Source organism: Pristiophorus japonicus, chromosome 12 (assembly GCF_044704955.1).
Source record: "Pristiophorus japonicus isolate sPriJap1 chromosome 12, sPriJap1.hap1, whole genome shotgun sequence".
NCBI classification, from domain to species: domain Eukaryota; kingdom Metazoa; phylum Chordata; class Chondrichthyes; family Pristiophoridae; genus Pristiophorus; species Pristiophorus japonicus.
In genome coordinates, this window is record NC_091988.1 from 93732412 (window position 1) to 93750940 (window position 18529).

At 45.8% G+C, this 18529-nt stretch overlaps 1 non-coding gene across 1 annotated transcript; it reads right to left on the reverse strand.

The window, feature by feature from the left end:
- Positions 1–12287: 12287 nt before the first annotated feature.
- On the reverse strand, positions 12288–12391 carry LOC139277852 (U6 spliceosomal RNA). Its single transcript, XR_011596163.1, has one exon. It is a non-coding gene; the product is annotated as a U6 spliceosomal RNA (small nuclear RNA).
- Between the last annotated feature and the right edge of the window lie 6138 nt (positions 12392–18529).

The window sequence follows — 18529 nt, forward strand, 5'->3', positions numbered from 1 at the left end:
CGAGAGTGCTACCCACTGAGTCACGGCGGTACGGCGAGCTTCAAATTGATATTTTTGGTTTTCAACAAACACATTTCCGATTATGATCATTTTGTCACCACGGGTTCAAATTGGAGATTGCCCGGTTTTCGGTGTGTAAAATCTCCTGTGAGTAATTGCAGCTGAGCAGAAGCTGACTGGGGCTGTGATTTCCCCTGAGGGACATGGTCTGCCTATCACATTTAAAACAAATTTTAAGCCATTTAATTAGCCTTGATACTGGAAATATTAGGAGCCCTGAGATCATTTATTCGCCTCACACTAGCACTTTGCTAGCCTTTCCCCACACTGAATAGGATCCTCCAGTCATGGCAGCCAGGCTGACATTTGTGAAGGAATTGATTGGTGATCTGACCAGCAGAGCTTCCTCATAGAGAGGGATTTACTTTTCTGATTCCCCCCGAACTCTGCTCATAGGAACCTGAAAGAGAGAGCTGAGGTGGAGAGATATGACCAGCTGCTTTTGCTAAATCCTGAAGAAGGGGAGGGGGAAGAGGAGGAGGAAGAAGATGTTGGCGGTTTCCTTCAAGTGCCAGTTAGGGGTTGTTCAAGCGCGTACAGCAGGTACTGTCTGGCTCTCCGCTCCTTCATGTTAATCTGTCTGCACGGTGTGACTGTGGCGATGAATTGACAGTATTGAATTTGGGCGGGGGGTTACAGCAGCTGGACTCAAGTATTACAGGATCCCAGACACGGTCCTGTTTTTAACCGGAGTTTGCTACTGTTCTCGCTAAGTGTTTTAGACGTGAAAATTCGACCCGAGCATGCTTCTAATTTCAAGTGTGGAGTCTGTAACGCGGTTTAATTATCCTCAGTGCTTCTGTGTCATAAGAACGGTGTTGTCAGAATTAGTCAAACACAGCTATTTCCTAGTTAAGAGGGTTTTTTTTGCTTTGATTTTTAAAAAGTTAATTCGACACTTTCAAGCTTTCGTTTGAGGCAAAGTTATAAATGAGCCAACTTGTCATCAAAGGAAACCCCGTGACTGATAGGGAACTTTCTGCCAAACCGCTAATACAAAGTAATTAATCGCATAAATAGTCGTATTAGTCAAAGAAGGGGTTGGATTAGGGGATGGGTGAATGTATTGGTTGTGTGTGTGGTGGGGGTGGGGGTGTGAGAGACAGAGGGAGGAACATTGAAATCTGATCTCCTATTATCAGATCGGGGTGTGCCTGTGATTATGTTGATGAAGTATCTTTAGATCAGCCTTTGATTTCCCATCTCTACCTCGCCGAGGAGTCTGCTGTCATTAGAATAATGATCAGTGTCAGATATTACTCTTGTGTGGTACTTATTGAAGCTGATTAAGGATCTTGGGGAGTCGGTGCCTCTCAATACACTGATGTACTTCCAAGTGAGAGCAGTAAGCTGTAAGGGAGAGATAGTTAATTGTTTTTCTCACGGGCGATTTTGTCTCCGAGACTGCAGTTGTCGATTTATCCCCTTGTCTTGCCATCAGTGCCCGGGGATTTGGATCATTCTTTTGTATCAGACACTGGGAATAGCAGTTCATTTACTCAGTATTATTGTTGATATGTCTCTATTATCATGGGTCTTTTCCCAGCCTCTTCCTGTCCTTTCTATTTTTGGAGCGGGGGTGAGCTGGTGTTATTTTCCCCCGTGCTGTAAACCTCCCACCCACCCCATGTTCTCTCTCCTATCTCCATTCTCTTTGAATTATAGCCTTTGATGCTTCCCAGAGGCTCTGTAGGATATTGGAACAGGAGTACAAAGTAACAAGGGGGTCGATGAGAGTGGTGCGTATGATGTAGTGTATATGGATTTTAGCAAGGTTTTTGATAAGGTCCCACGTGGCAGACTGGCCATGAAAGTAAAAGCCCATGGGATCCAGGGCAAAGTTTCAAGTTGGATCCAAAATTGACTCGGAGGCAGGAAGCAAAGGGTAATGGTTGATGGGTGTTTTTGTGACTGGAAGGCTGTTTCCAGTGGGGTTCCGCAGGGCTCAGTACTGGGTTTCTTGCTTTTTGTGGTATATATCAACAATTTAGATTTGAATGTAGGGGTTATGATTATGAAGTTTGCAGATTATACTAAAATCGGCTGTGTGGTTGATAATGAAGAAGAAAGCTGTAGACTGCACGAAGATACCAGTGAACTGGTCAGGTGGGCAGAACAGTGGCAAATGGAATTCAATCTGGAGAAGTGTGAGGTAATGCATTTGGGGAGGGCTAACAAGGCAAGGGAATACACAATAAATGGTAGGATACTGAGAAGTGTAGTGGAACAAAGGGATCTTGGAGTGCATGTCCACAGATCCCTGAAGGTAGCAGGCCAGGTAGATAAGGTGGTTAAGATGGCATACGGAATACTTGCCTTTATTAGCCGAGGCATAGAATACAACAGCAGGGAAGTTATGCTTGAACTGTATAAAACACTAGTTAGGGCACAGCTAGAGTACTGCGTGCAGTTCTGGTCAAAACATTACAGGAAATATGTGATTGCACGAGAGAGGGTACAGAGGAGATTTACGAGGATGTTGCCTGGACTGGAGAATTTTAGCTAAGAGGAAAGGTTGAATAGGCTGGGTCTGTTTTCTTTGGAACAGAGGAAGCTGAGGAGAGATCTTATTGAGGTATATAAAATTATGAGGGGCCTAGATAGAATGGAGAGGAAGGACCTATTTCTCTTAGCAGAGAGGTCAACAACAAGGGGGCATAGATTTAAAGTAATTACTAGGAGGTTTAGAGGGGATTTGAGGGGAAATGTTTTCATCCAGAGTGTGGTGGGGATCTAGAACTCACTGCCTGAAAATGTAGTAGAGGTAGAAACCCTCACCGCATTTAAAAAGTGCTTGGATGTGCACTTGAAGTGCGGTAACCTACAGGGCTACGAGCCAAGAGCTGGAAAGTGGGATTAGGCTGGATAGATTTTGGTCGGCTGACGTGGACACGATGGTCTGAGATGGCCTCCTTCTGTGCTGTAAATTTCAAGATTCAAAGAGTAGGCCATTTAGCCCCTGGAGCTAGTTCTGCCATTCAATGAGATTATGGCTGATCTGTGACCTAACTCCATAAACCTGCCTTTGCCCCATAATCCCTTAATATCTTTGGTTAACAAAAAGCTATCAATTTCAGATTTAAAATTAACAATTGATCTAGCATCAGTTGCCATTTGCGGAAGAGAGTTCCAAACTTCTACCACTTGAAAGGTCTGGCTCTAATTTTTAGACTATAGTCCTAGACTCCCCAACCAATGGAAATCGTTTCTCTCTATCTACCCTATCTGTTTTTCTTAATATCCTGAAAACTTCGATCACATCATCCCTTAACATTTTAAAGTCCAGGGAATACAACCCAAGTTTGTTTACACTCTTGTAATTTAACCCTTGGAGTCCGGGTATCATTCTGGTAAACCTACGCTGCACTCTCTCCAAGGCCAATATATCCTTCCTAAGCTGTGGTGCCCAGAACTGCTCACAGTACTCCAGGTGTGGGCTAACCAGGGCTTTATACAGCTGTAGCATAACTTCTACCCCTCGTATTCTAGTCCTCTAGATTTAAAAGCCAGCATACCATTTGTCTTTTTGATTATTTTTTGTACTTGTCCATGACATTTTAATGATCTATGTACGTGGATCCCCAAGTCTATTTGGACCTCCACTGTTTCGAGCTTTTCACCATTTAGAAAGTACCCTGTTCTATCCATTTTAGGTCCAAAGTGGATGACCTCATTTGCCTACATTGAAATTCATTTGCTACATTTTTACCCATTCGCTTAATCTATTAATATCTCTTTATCATTTTATGTTTCCATCTACACTGCTTACAATGCCGTCTACTTTTGTGTCATCAGCAAACTTGGATATATGGCCTTCTATCCCATCATCTAAGTTGTTAATACAAACGGTGAATAGTTGAGGCCCCAACACATATCCCTGCGGGACACCACTAATCACAATCTGCAATTTAGAGCACCTGCCCATTATCCCTGTTCTGTCTCCTGCCAATGTGTGTTTTAAGTTCCTTAATTAGCTGAAACTTCCCTTCCCCCCCCCCAGTGTAATTGTGGTTTGAAAGCTAGATATGCATTTTGACAGGTTTATGCAATATAAGGTCGATGACTGGAACCCACAGCTTGGCCCATTGCCAGCCTTGGCTCCATGATTGTGTGGAACATAAACACTAATAGACCTATTTATGTAACTATGTAATAACACTCTCACCCCTGAGTCAAATCCCCACTCCCACAGACTTGAAGACATAATCTGGGCTGACATTTCAGTGCAGTACTGGGGACTGGGGCAGTGCTGTATTGTCGGAGGTGCCATTGTTCCGTTGAGACATTAAATTGAAGCCCCGTCTACTGGATGTAAAGGAGATAGGAATTTCTGTCCTGGCCAATGGTTATCCATCAACCAACACCACCAAAAACAAATGAACTAGCCACATGCCTTCGTTGTGTCTGAATTCAATGCCTAGGTTGCAGACGAGTGATCCGTCTGGTAGGCCAGTCATCCCCTCGACGATCTTCCCCCATTCGGTTCGCTCAGGGCTGACTAGGACATCAGGTCCATCATTAGGTAGCCCACTAACCAAACTTCATAACCAAGAGATTAGAGCTGGTGATGTCAGTGAATGAACACAATGCGATCATGTGTGATTCCTCTGATTGCTATTATAGTGGCATGGTTAACGCTTGTGTAAAACTAATAAGACAAAATGTCTCTTAGATTTGCTGAAGTTATCATAGAATCATTACAACACAAAAGGAGGTCATTCGGCCCATTGAGCCCGTGCCGGCTCTCTGCACTTCAGCTAGCCACACTCACCGCCCTTTCCCCGTAGCCCCGCAAATTTTGTTCCATCAGTTACTAATCCAATTCCCTTCTTGAAAGCCACGATTGAATCTGCCTCCACCACCCTTTCAGGCAGTGCATGCCAGATTCCAGAGTGGTTAATCGTTGTGTAAAATAGTTTTGGTTCAATTGCAGACATTGTTTATACCCAGACTCATTTTTAAGCTGATTAGGGCAGATACTCTAAAGTTTACATCCGAACACATCCTTACCCAATTCTCATTTATATCCTTTTTATGAAGGCATTAATCACTTTATTTTATTTAACACCCAGTGTGCTCATGAACAGTGCAGTAAGTGTTCTGATGTGAACATCAGAAATTCTGTATAACAAGAGTTGACTGTCAGCTCTTCAATCCCATTGCACATTTAATCTGCGTTTGGATACTAGTAAGTGGAGCACATGTGTAGAGGCAAGCACACACAGCTCTGGTTTGCCTGACCACAGAGCAATGTGGAGCTGATAGTATAACTCAATGGGTAGCACTCTCGCCTCAGAGTCAGATGGTCGTGGGTTCCAAGTCCCACTATAGAGATTTGAGCACAAAATCTAGGCTGACACTCCAGTGTTGCACTGAGAGAGTGCTGCACTGTCGAGGTGCTGTCTTTTGGATGAAATGTTAAAACGAGGCCCTGTCTGCAATCCCAGATGGACATAAAAGATCTTGTGGCACTATTCGAAGAAGAACAGGGGCGTTCTCCTCAGTGTCCTGGTCAATGTTTATCCCTCAGCCAACACACAAAACAGATGATCTGGTCATTTATTTACTTGTTGTTTGGAAGCTTGCTGTGTGCAAATTGGCTACCACGTTTCCTACATTACAACAGTGACTACACTTCAAAGTACTTAATTGGCTGTAAAGCACCTTGAGATGTTCTGAGGTCATGAAAGGCGCCAAATAAATGTAACTCTTTATTTAATTGGGTGCACGAACCTAGCTCCTACTGGTGTTAACTCAGAGGAACGAACTTCATCAGGATAACACTGGAAATCTGTTACATTTTTAGTTCCCCACAAGAAGATGGTGGCCTGTTGGAGGTTGAGTGTTTTCTACCCCAGGTGGGCAGAGGAAATGTTTCAAGGACACCCTCAAAGCCTCCTTGATAAAGTGCAACATCCCCACTGGCACCTGGGAATCCCTGGCCAAAGACCGCCCTAAGTGGAGGAAGAATATCCGGGAGGGCGCTGAACACCTTGAGTCTCGTCGCCAAGAGCATGCAGCAAACAAGCGCAAGCAGCGGAAGGAGCATGCGGCAAAACCAGACTCCCCACCCATCCTTTCCTTCAACCACTGTCTGTCCCGCCTGTGACAGAGACTGTTCAGTCATCTGAGAACTCATTTTTGGAAAAAGCTGGAGCAGTGGGCCTGGGACGTCGTGGCCCCCCGACCTGTGAGAGAAAATCTCCACAGGTCAGGAGATAAAGGAGCTGGAGCAGCGTACCACTTCAACCTCCATCTAGAGCTGCTCCAAGTGTGCGCCGATTTTGAGGTGGGCGACTGGATGACGTCATCAAAACCCTGGTCGCCATTTTGGAGCATGGACAGAAACATCAGCAGAGCCCAGGTACAGAGGAGTGGGAAGGTCTGGGCGGATGAGTGGTGAGTGTTTGTGGCGACATGCGGTGAATGTTTATGGCGGAGGAGCGGCGAGAGATTGTGGCGGAGGTGCGACAGATGAGGGTACGGGGCCCAGAAGAGCAGCACGGATCTGCCCACAATGCGATACGTGTGTGCATGAGGTCCGTGCAGCAGAGCTGTTCTCCAGTCATCCTGATTAACGCTTGCCACTGGACCAGCCCGTGTGGTGGCTGGTGTGCAACGGTCACCACATGTTAAAAACAATCCACGCACAGGCATCTTCCACCCCCTCAATTGGAGTTCAGGACTGGAACATCGGGTCCTTCATTGAAACATCTGTGAACTCATGGAAGCAAGTCATCCTCGTTCGAGGGACCGCCTCGTGGTATTATTCATGGTGCATCATAGGTAAGGCTGTTGGGAGGGAGATTGCTCGGCTGGGAGAGTGGAAGAGGGGCGAACGTGTCTGGTGAAAGGTTCTGGAAGGAGCTTTGAGACATTTGTTTGGAGTCAGCGATTTCTATGTATGACGGTGTACATCCCATGTGTGAGGAATATACGTGAAACATAGCACCTTTTATACACTCCAGAATCCCCCATGATGTTTGCTTTTATGTTACACATTTAATGTAGAAAAAGGTGGCGTAATCAAGAGAAAATTGGCTGCTGAACCAAAGGAAGAGATGTTGGGAGGTGTGACAAAATGCTTGTTCAAAGAGGTGAGTTTTAAGGAGGATCTTAAAGGAGGAGAGAGCGGTGGAGAGATTTAGGGAGGTAATTTTAGAGCATGTGGCAGGAACATTATTGCATGTAAAAGGCAATGGCCCAGGAATTTGCATGAAATAGTGTGCAACGGGCAGGGAGTGTACAGAGATACAGGCGTTACTTTACTGGAAGTAAATAGGGTTTCCGCCGCACTTCTGGTGAAATTATGCTGGGTGAACAGGGGCAGCTCCAAGGAATTTCCTGGCGAAGTTTTTATAACAAAGAAAGGAATAACTTGCATTTCTATAGCGTCTTTCATAACCTCAAAGTGCGTTACAGACAAAAACTAATCATATATATTGCATCGTACATATACAGAGAGATTTTTTTTGTATATTTATTTACATCATCCGCTGCACCATCTGGTCTCTCACTGATGCAGGTTTTATGCTAATCTCTATTAATAGGAGGCTGCGTTTGTGATGAATTATTTAAATGGTGTGCTTTCTCTGTGTTTGCAAAACGGAGCCATTTCTGCTGACACATACATATCGCAGGGCTTTCTGTAGCTCTGTGAGCTGTTTATGCATTAGAAAGGAGCACTCCTTCCATAAATAGCTAGAAATATTCATCCCACCAATACTGCTTGCATTAACAACCTTTCCGGCTGGTTGCTGAGTTAGATATTGTTGAGCGTTCAATATTTTTTATATTGTGGGCTGAGGGAAATCGAGAAGTGGTGTTCGCTGATGCCAAGACTGGCCTTTTGAAAGCCGGTAGATTGTGGGGATGACTGAGTGAGGCGAGAAGTACCACAATTTAGAGGAATTGGTAAGAATGAGTTAGAAAAGAAATGTGCGATGAATCTTGGTTTCAGCAGCATGGAGAAAGTAAACCCGAATAAAAACTTTAGGGATAAGAATGTAAGCAGGAACTGGGTTGTGTTTATCATTGAAAAGACGTGAACGACTCCTGCGTCTGCGCACATTCAGAGGCTGAACTCCAGGATATAGTCGACATATTTACTGAGGCATACGAAAGCATGGGCCTTATGCTAAATATCCGTAAGACAAAGGTCCTCCACCAGCCTGTCCTCACCGCACAGCACTGCCGTCCAGTCATCAAGATCCATGGCGCAGCCCTGGACGATGTGGACAATTTCCCATACCTCGGGAGCCTCTTATCAACAAGAACAGACATTGATGAGATTCAACACCGCCTCCAGTGCGCCACTGCAGCCTTCGGCCACCTGAGGAAAAGAGTGTTCGAATACCAAGCCCTCAACTCTGCCACCAAGCTCATGGTCTACAGGGCTGTAGTAATACCCGCCCTCCTGTATGGCTCAGAGGCATGGACCATGTACAGTAGACACCAAGTCGCTGGGGAAATACCACTAACGATGTCTCCGCAAGGTCCTACAAATCCCCTGGGTGGACAGACGCACCATCATTAGCGTCCTCGACCAGGCCAACATCCCCAGCATCGAAGCACTGACCACACTTGGTCAGCTCCGCTGGGCAGGCCACATAGTTCACATGCCAGACATGAGACGCCCAAAGCAAGCGCTCTACTCTGAACTCCTTCATGGTAAACGAGCCAAGGGTGGACAGAGGAAACGTTACAAGAACACCCTCAAAACCTCCCTGATAAAGTACGGCATCCCCACTGACACTTGGGAGTCCCTGGCCAAAGACTGCCCTGAGTGGAGGAAGTGCATCCGAGAGGGTGCTGAGCGCCTTGAGTCTCATCGCTGAGTGCATGCAGAAATCAAGCGCAGGCAGCGGAAGGAACAGAAGGGCAAACGTGTCCCGCCCTCCCTTACCCATAATGACTGTCTGTCCCACCTGTGGCAGGGACTGTGGCTCTCCTATTGGACTGTTCAGTCACCTAAGGACTCATTCTAAGAGTGGAAGCAAGTCTTCCTCTATTCCGAGGGACTGCCTATGATGATAATGATGATGAATGGAAGCTTTCTTCGAATAGGATTCCACCAACAATAACTTGCATTTATATTTGCACCATTAATGTAGAAAAATAGTCCCAAGAGGCTTCACTAAGGCTTAATCAAAAATAAATTCTTACTTTTCTTGCAATATTGTTGGCTGTTGCTTGTGTAAATGCAAACGGGCCTTGAAAATTCCCTGACAATGTTACTGATAAGGTGATCTATGCATTCACTGACTACACATTCACTGTTACAATATACTTGCACTCTCTGTACATTCACTGACTATACATTTACTGTCTATAGATTCAGTGGCTATACATTCACTGTTACAGTATACCTATATGTTCACTGTTACAGTATATCTATACATTTACTCTTACAGTATAGTTTCACTGTTTCATCATAGGCAGTCCCTCGAAATCGAGGAAGACTTGCTTCCATTCTAAAAGTGAGTTCTCAGGTGTCTGTACAGTCCAATTACAGTCTCTGTCACAGGTGGGACAGACAGTCGTTGAAGGAAAGGGTGGGTGGGGAGTCTGGTTTTCTGCATGCTCTCGGCGACGAGACTCGGTGCTCAGCGCCCTCCTGGATGCTCTTCCTCCACTTAGGGCGGTCTTTGGCCGAGGACTACCAGGTATCGGTGAGGATGTTGCACTTTATCAAGGTGGCTTTGAGGGTGTCCTTGAAACATTTCCTCTGTCCACCTGGAGCTCGCCTGCTATGTAGGAGTTCTGAGTAGAGCGCTTGATTTGGGAGTCTTGTGTCGGGCTTGCGGACAATGTGGCCTACCCTACGGAGCTGGTGCATCTATCCTCCCAGGGGATTTTCAGGATCTTGCGGAGACATTGTTGGTTGTATTTGTCCAGCGATTTGAGGTGTCTGCTGTATATGATTGTTGGCAGGCCATTTGACCATGCAGAGCTGGACAAATGAGCATGATCCTGCCTCACCTCATGACGCATATTCACACTTTGCAGCAGGAGTCACTGGACAGCATCAGGAGTGGTAACTGTAGAACATAGCAACAGGAATAGATCATTCAGCCCCTCGAGCTTGTTCCCTATTCAATTAGGTCATGGCTGAGTTGTACCGCAACTCCATTTACCTGCCTTGGTTCCATCTCCCTTATTACCCTTACCTAATCCCGTCTGTTCTCTCAAGTGGATGTAAAAGATCCCATGGCACTGTTTTGAAAAGGAGCAGGGGAGCTGTCCCCGGTGTCCTGGCCAATGTTTATCCCTCAATCAACATAAGAAAACCAGATTATCTGGTCATTAACATTGGTATGTATGTAAACCTGTAAATACCATGTCTAACCACCAGAGGGCTTATCCCCTGGAGTCTCAAGGAATCCCACAATCCCTTGGGAGCACCTGTATATAAGGAGGCCTCATAGGCTGGAGAGGCACTCTGAGATCTGTAATAAAGGACTACGGTCACACCTTACTTTGAGCTTGCAGTATCTAGTTTGACTCTTTGTTATGTCTTGAATAATCATAATCGCTGCTTGTGGGAGCTTGCTGTGCACAAATTGGCTGCCGCGTTTCCCACATTACAAAAGTACTTCATTGGCAGTAAAGCACTTTGCGATGTCCGGTGGTCGTGAAAGACGCTATATAAATCCATGTCTTTCTTCTTTCCAATAAAACTTTTTGACCTCAGTCTTGAAAGTTTCAATTGACCCCCAGAGTCCGCAACTTTTTGGGGAGAGATCCAGATAACCAGCACACTTTGGGCTACTAAATAGCCTGGCTTTAATTGTAACATTATGTCCCCTTGCTTTGGATTCCCCCAGCAAAGAAAATAGCTTCTCCATATCTACTCTATCGAATCCTTGGCTTATATTTCACTCCCGTTCCTGCCTCCCTCCCCCAAAATTCTGAGGGCCATTGTATCACCCCAAACGCTGTCCTGTCTGAGAGCAACTAACTCACGGGCGGATAGCTCTGTGGAATTTACCAACTGAATCATCAGCGGGGGGAGCTCAGGTATTTACCTTTTAGCCCACAAGAGTGAGAAAGTCTTCAGAAGTCAGTTTGAGCTTTTATCCAAGTGCTGTGTGCTCTACAATGCCACTGAAAAGTTTTTTTGGGGGGTGGAGAAAGAGGGGGAGAAGCGGGGGTATTTCCTCTGAAGGACCCGTCAACACGAAGAAACTCATTTGAGTTGACACCAGTTGACTTGGAGTGTCCTCTCCTGCTGCCACCTTGGCCCACGTCACCCCAGTACCTCTCAGTGATATAGGGCCACATTGGTTCGGTGGAACCTAGCTTTGTAGTACCTCGTCTAATCTTGACTTTATGCCTTTCTCTCTTATCTACAATCTCTAGATGAATGATTTATGGGATTGTAGAGGTATATTCATTTCTGTGGCCCAGTAAATCGCACAGTTTTAATGAAAAGTCCCCATGCAATGTCAGGAGCTGGACTATTTGGCCATTTATTTTGTTGTAGGGTTGGATAAGCAAGGTACTAAAAGAACCTATGGTCCGTTCAATGTGAAATGTATTGATTTACAGCTGCACTGATCCCTCAGACAGGTCAATCTGGTTCTGGATTTCAACACCAGAACTTACATTATTTTTGGGGGGGCAGGTGTAATGCTCAGTTACAGGGTGAAACTTTTTTTTTCTCCCTCTTTTCCTTTTCTCCTTCCTAGTTCCTGCCTCAGGCGCCAACGGGTCCCATTGCCGTGCGCCCTTTGGGGGGCCGGGGAGACCCACTCAACATCAATGCAAGTCCACTGCGGCCGTCACTAACAGTGTGTGATCAGCAGAGCAGGTCTCCAGTCGCCTTGGGCCTCCAGTTCAACCCTTACCACTGGATAAAGGCCTAGCTCTGTCGAGCCTGTGTGGTGGCTGATGTGCAATGGCCATCACACGTTTTAAAAAAATCCATGCACAGGCATCTTCCACCCCCTCAACTGAAGTTCAGGACTGGAACATCGGGTCCTTCATTGAAACATCTGTGAACTCTTGTGGAAGCAAGTCATCCTCGTTCGAGGGACCGCCTATGATAATGATGATGTGATTGACCAAGCATGAGGTGTTGAGAGGAGTCGAGGAGGGGAGGGCCCGAGGGTCAGATTTCTCCTGATTGCCGTGGGGTTAACACAGTCCATGCATGGGATAATGGGGCGAACTGTCACAATGTGACATTTTGGGTTGAAATTCCCTTTTCCTTACAGCCTCTTTATAAAATTAGGTGGCATTTAACATGTGACAGAAGGCACTGCGCATCAGCTTGCTAATCTTCTCTGTATTGTTCCAATTTTAGTATATGTGCTGCCGAAGCGATCACATTCTTGTCCTGTTGGGCCGGGATAGTATGTGGCATGGGGGGGGGGGCACGGGTGGTGGGGGGGTCACTGAGGGGCAGGGAGCGTGCCTCTAGTGGCTGGGTTGGTAAATTCACCACCCGTTGCGATCCTCGCCTCTATGGAGCAAGATCCCACTGTATTGATACAAAAGCAAAATATTGCAGATGCTGGAATCTGATTTAAAAAAACAAAAGTGCTGGAAATCTCTGCCGGTCAGGTAACATCTGTGGAGAGAAACAGAGCTAACGTTTCGGATCTCCTGAAGCGTAACTCTGTTTCTCTCCACAGATGCTGCCTGACCTGCTGAGATGGCCAACATTTTCTGTTTTTATCCCCCTGTACGGAGTTAGTTCATCTCAGCTGGGTCAGCAGTGGGGATATTAAGGGGGACGTCATTGAGGTCCAGGCCGGTGATTGGAGCGTGGGCAGGTACAGCAGGAGTGGTGCGGTCGGGGCGAAGGATAGATAAGGGAGAATCAGTGGATGCAGTGTATTTGGATTTTCAGAAGGCCTTTGATAAAGTCCCACATAAGAGGTTAGTGTGCAAAATTAAAGCACATGGGATTGGGGTCATGTACTGGCATAGATTGAAAATTGGTTAACTGACAGGAAACAGAGAGTAGGAATAAATGGGTATTTTTCGGGGTGGCGCGCAGTGACTAGTGGGGTACCACAGGAATCAGTGTTTGGACCCCAGCTATTCACAATATATATAAATGATTTGGATGAGGGAATCAAATGTAATATTTCCAAGTTTGCTGACGACACAAAACTAGGTGGGGTTGTGAGGAGGCTGCAAGGCGATTTAGATAGGTTGAGTGAGTGGACAAACATATGGCAGATGCAGTATAATGTGGATAAATGTGAAGTTATCCACTTTGGTCAGAAAAACATAAGGACAAAGTACTATTTAAATGGTGATGGCTTGGGAAGTGTCGATGTACAGAGGGACCTGGGTGTCCTTGTACACCAGTCATTGAAAGCAAACATGCAGGTGCAGCAAGCAGTTAGGAAGGCAAATGGTATGTTAGCCTTCATTGCAAGAGGATTTGAGTACAGGAGCAAAGATGTCTTACTACAGTTATACAGGGGCTTGGTGAGACCGCACCTGGAGTATTGTGTGTAGTTTTGGTCTCCTTACCTAAGAAAGAATATACTTGCCATTGAGGGAGTGCAGCAAAGGTTCACCAGACTGATTCCTGCGATGGCAAGACTGTCGTATGAGGAGAGATTGTCGACTAGGCCTGTATTCACTAGAGTTTATAAGAATGAGACGGGATCTCATTGAAACATATAAAATTCTGACTGGGTTGGACAGACTGGATGTGGGGAGGATGTTTCCCTCTGGCTGGAAAGTCTAGAACAAGGGTCACAGTCTCAGGATATGGGTAGGAAATTTAGGACCGAGATGAGGAGAAATTTTTTCACTTAGAAGGTGGTGAACCGATGGAATTCTCTACCACACAAGGCTGTGGAGGCCAATCACTGAATATATTTAAGAGGGAGATAGATAGATTTCTAGAAACAAAAGGCATCAAGGGGTAAGGGGAAAAAGCGGGAATATGGTATTGAGACAGAGGATCAGCCATGATCATATTGAATGGCAGTGCAGACTCGAAGGGTCGAATGGCCTACTACTGCTCCTATTTTCTATGTTTCTATGAAGGAACGGCGAGAGATTGCAGAGGGACGTGATCGTGGCCCAGGAGAGGCGTGGGCCTAGGGGCAGCACGGGCCAGCCCACACTGCAATGTATGTGCGCACTAGGTCCGTGCAGCAGAGCAGGTCTCCAGTTGCCTTGGTTAATCCTTACCACTGGACCTAGCTCTGTCAAGCCCGTGTGCAACGGCCACCACACGTTAAAAAAAATCCACGCACAGGTATCTTCCACCCTTCAATATGTAGTTTAGTACCTGGAATATTAGATCCCTCATTGATACACCTGTGAACTCATCCCTTTTTGGCGTGGAAGCAAGTCATCCTCGTTTCGAGGGACTGCCTATGATAATAATGATGATACTTGGCCTCAGTGCCTTCGATTAGGAAGGAAGAAAAATCAGCCGAACTCCTGCTCCTCATCACTGTCCATTGTTGGACAAGTGGACACCGGCTGAGTACAAGATTGGCTTGCATTGACCCTCTGGAGCTGAGCAGCGTGCCAGCACTTCCGGGCATGGCAGTGTAGGAGTTATGTTACTGGGCTCATAATGCAGAGGCTCAGACTAATAATTTAGAGAAGGTGAGTTCGAATCCCACCATGGCAGTTTGATAATTTGAATTCAGTATTTAAAAAATCTGAGGTAAAATAAGAGCTGATATCTGTAAAAGTGACCATGAAGCTGCCATATTGTCGCAAAAACCCAACTGGTTCACTTAGGTCCTTGAGGGAAGGAAACCTACCAGCCTTACCCAGTCTGGCTTATACCTGACTCCCAGACGTTGAGTCTTAACTTCCCTCTGAAGTGGCCCAGCAAGACACTCAGTTGTATCAAAGGGCGACGAGGGATGGGCAATATATGCTGCCCATGCCAGCAATGCCCACATCCCAAGAATGAATAACAACAACTTGCATTTATATAATGCCTTTAACGTAGTAGAATGTCCCAAGGCACTTCACAAACATTTAGACGGAGCCACATAAGGAGATACAGTATTAGAAAGAAAGACAGACTTTGATTTAAGGATCCAGTTATTTGCACTGTGTTTCTGGCTGTTTGGCTCTCCATTATCACATGACCTGATTGCTGATTGGTCGCCTTGGAGGATGAACCACCATCTCTGGAATGTGTAATTGGAACCGTCCAGCCTAAGTCCTGCGTGACTTTACAAAGTGTAATTCAAGCCATTCTGACTTCAGAACTCCCCTGCAAGCAGTCACAGAGAGGATAGAGCTCCCAGCAAAAGACTCCCAAATCCGTGACACCCCCATCCCAAGTTTCCCCCCCCACCGCCCAAGTTCCTTACCTCTCTTCCCCCCCCCCCCACCCAGGGTCCCTACCCCCCCCCCCCAGCCCAAGTGCAAGCCTTCCCCAGCCCATGTTCATGCCCCCCAGCCCAAGTTCCTGACCTTAACCCCGCCCCACCATAGATGGGGCATTGTATGTGGGTCACAGGTTGTTAACAGGTTTATTGGGTATGATGTGAATAGTGACATTGTCGTGACTTCCGGTTTTCATCCACCTTATTACGGATACTCCTTGCATTAAGACACAAAGTCTTCAGGCTTGTTTTTTAACACCCTTTGTCCTTTTAGAATTTTGCTGTACAGTAGCCCTTTTTGTTTTTTATCTTAGGTTTCTCTGCCCTCCACTTTTCCTCATCTCCTTTCTGTCTTTTGTTTTTGTCTCCTTTTTGTTTCCCTCTGTCTCCCTGCATAGGTTCCCATCCCCCTGCCATATTAGTTTAACTAAAAGGGGTTGGAAGAACGTGATACATCTTCCCAGAGTTAGGATAAACCACACCCAGAAGTTTAGTAATCTCAGGATTGCTACCAGTGCCACGTGCTAGTCAGAGTAAGAATCGCAGGATTGCACAGATGAATACGTGGTGCAGCAGGGAGGGATTCAAATTCCTGGGGCATTAGAACCGGTTCTGGGGGAGGTGGGACCAGTACAAACCGGACGGTCTGCACCTGGGCAGGACCGGAACCAATGTCCTAGGGGGAGTGTTTGCAAGTGCTGTTGGGGAGGAGTTAAACTAATATGGCAGGGGGATGGGAACCTATGCAGGCAGACAGAGGGAAACAAAAAGGAGACAGAAAGGAGATGAGGAAAAGTGGAGGGCAGAGAAACCCAAGACAAAAAACAAAAAGGGCCACTGTACAGCAAAATTCTAAAAGGACAAAGGGTGTTAAAAAAATAAGCCTGAAGGCTTTGTGTCTTAATGCAAGGAGTATCCGTAATAAGGTGGATGAATTAACTGTGCAAATAGATGTTAACAAATATGATGTGATTGGGATTACAGAGACGTGGCTCCAGGATGATCAGGGCTGGGAACTCAACATCCAAGGGTATTTAATATTCAGGAAGGATAGAATAAAAGGAAAAGGAGGTGGGGTAGCATTGCTGGTTAAAGAGGAGATTAATGCAATAGTTAGAATGGACATTAGCTTGGATGATGTGGAATCTATATGGGTAGAGCTGCAGAACACCAGAGGGCAAACAACGTTATCGGGAGTTGTGTACAGACCTCCAAACAGTAGTAGTAATGTTGGGGATGGCATCAAACAGGAAATTAGGAGTGCATGCAATAAGGGTGCAGCAGTTATAATGGGTGACTTTAATATGCACATAGATTGGGCTAACCAAACTGGAAGCAATACGATGGAGGAGGATTTCCTGGAGTGCATAAGGGATGATTTTCTAGACCAATATGTCGAGGAACCAACTAGGGGGCAGGCCATCTGAGACTGGGTGTTGTATAATGAGAGAGGATTAATTAGCAATCCCGTTGTGCGAGGCCCCTTGGGGAAGAGTGACCATAATATGGTGGAATTCTGCATTAGGATGGAGAATGAAACAGTTAATTCAGAGACCAAGGTCCAGAACTTAAAGAAGGGTAACTTTGAAGGTATGAGGTGTGAATTGGCTAGGATAGATTGGCGAATGATACTTAAGGGGTTGACTGTAGATGGGCAATGGCAGACATTTAGAGACCGCATGGATGAACTACAACAATTGTACATTCCTGTCTGTCGTAAAAATAAAAAAGGGAAGGTGGCTCAACCGTGGCTATCAAGGGAATTCAGGGATAGTATTAAAGCCAAGGAAGTGGCATACAAATTGGCCAGAAATAGTAGTGAACCCGGAGACTGGGAGAAATTTAGAACTCAGCAGAGGAGGACAAAGGGTTTGATTAGGGCAGGGAAAATGGAGTACGAGAAGAAGCTTGCAGGGAACATTAAGACGGATTGCAAAAGTTTCTATCGATATGTAAAGAGAAAAAGGTTAGTAAAAACAAACATAGGTCCCCTGCAGTCAGAATCAGGGGAAGTCATAACGGGGAACAAAGAAATGGCGGACCAATTAAACAAGTAGTTTGGTTCGGTATTCACTAAGGAGGACATTAACAACCTTCCGGATATAAGAGGGGTCAGAGGGTCTAGTAAGGAGGAGGAACTGAGGGAAATCCTTATTAGTCGGGAAATTGTGTTGCGGAAATTATTGGGATTGAAGGCCGATAAATCCCCAGGGCCTGATGGACTGCACCCCAGAGTACTTAAGGAGGTGGCCTTGGAAATAGCGGATGCATTGACAGTCATTTTCCAACATTCCATTGACTCTGGATCAGTTCCTATCGAGTGGAGGGTAGCCAATGTAACCAATTTAAAAAAGGAGGGAGAGAGAAAACAGGGAATTATAGACTGGTCAGCCTGACATCGGTAGTGGGTAAGATGATGGAATCAATTATTAAGGATGTCATAGCAGCGCATTTGGAAAGAGGTGACATGATAGGTCCAAGTCAGCATGTATTTGTGAAAGGGAAATCCTGCTTGACAAATCTTCTGGAATTTTTTGAGGATGTTTCCAGTAGAGTGGCCAAGGGAGAACCAGTTGATATGGTATATTTGGACTTTCAGAAGGCTTTCGACAAGGTCCCACACAAGAGATTAATGTGCAAAGTTAAAGCACATGGGATTGGGGGTAGTGTGCTGACATGGATTGAGAACTGGTTGTCAGACAGGATGCAAAGAGTAGGAGTAAATGGGTACTTTTCAGAATGGCAGGCAGTGACTAGTGGGGTACCGCAAGGTTTTGTGCTGGGGCCCCAGCTGTTTACACTGTACATTAATGATTTAGACGAGGGGATTAAATGTAGTATCTCCAAATTTGCGGATGACTCTAAGTTGGGTGGCAGTGTGAGCTGCGAGGAGGATGCTATGAGGCTGCAGAGTGACTTGGATAGGTTAGGTGAGTGGGCAAATGCATGGCAGATGAAGTATAATGTGGATAAATGTGAGGTTATCCACTTTGGTGGTAAAAACAGAGAGACAGACTATTATCTGAATGGTGACAGATTAGGAAAAGGGGAGGTGCAACGAGACCTGGGTGTCATGGTACATCAGTCATTGAAGGTTGGCATGCAGGTAAAGCAGGCGGTTAAGAAAGCAAATGGCATGT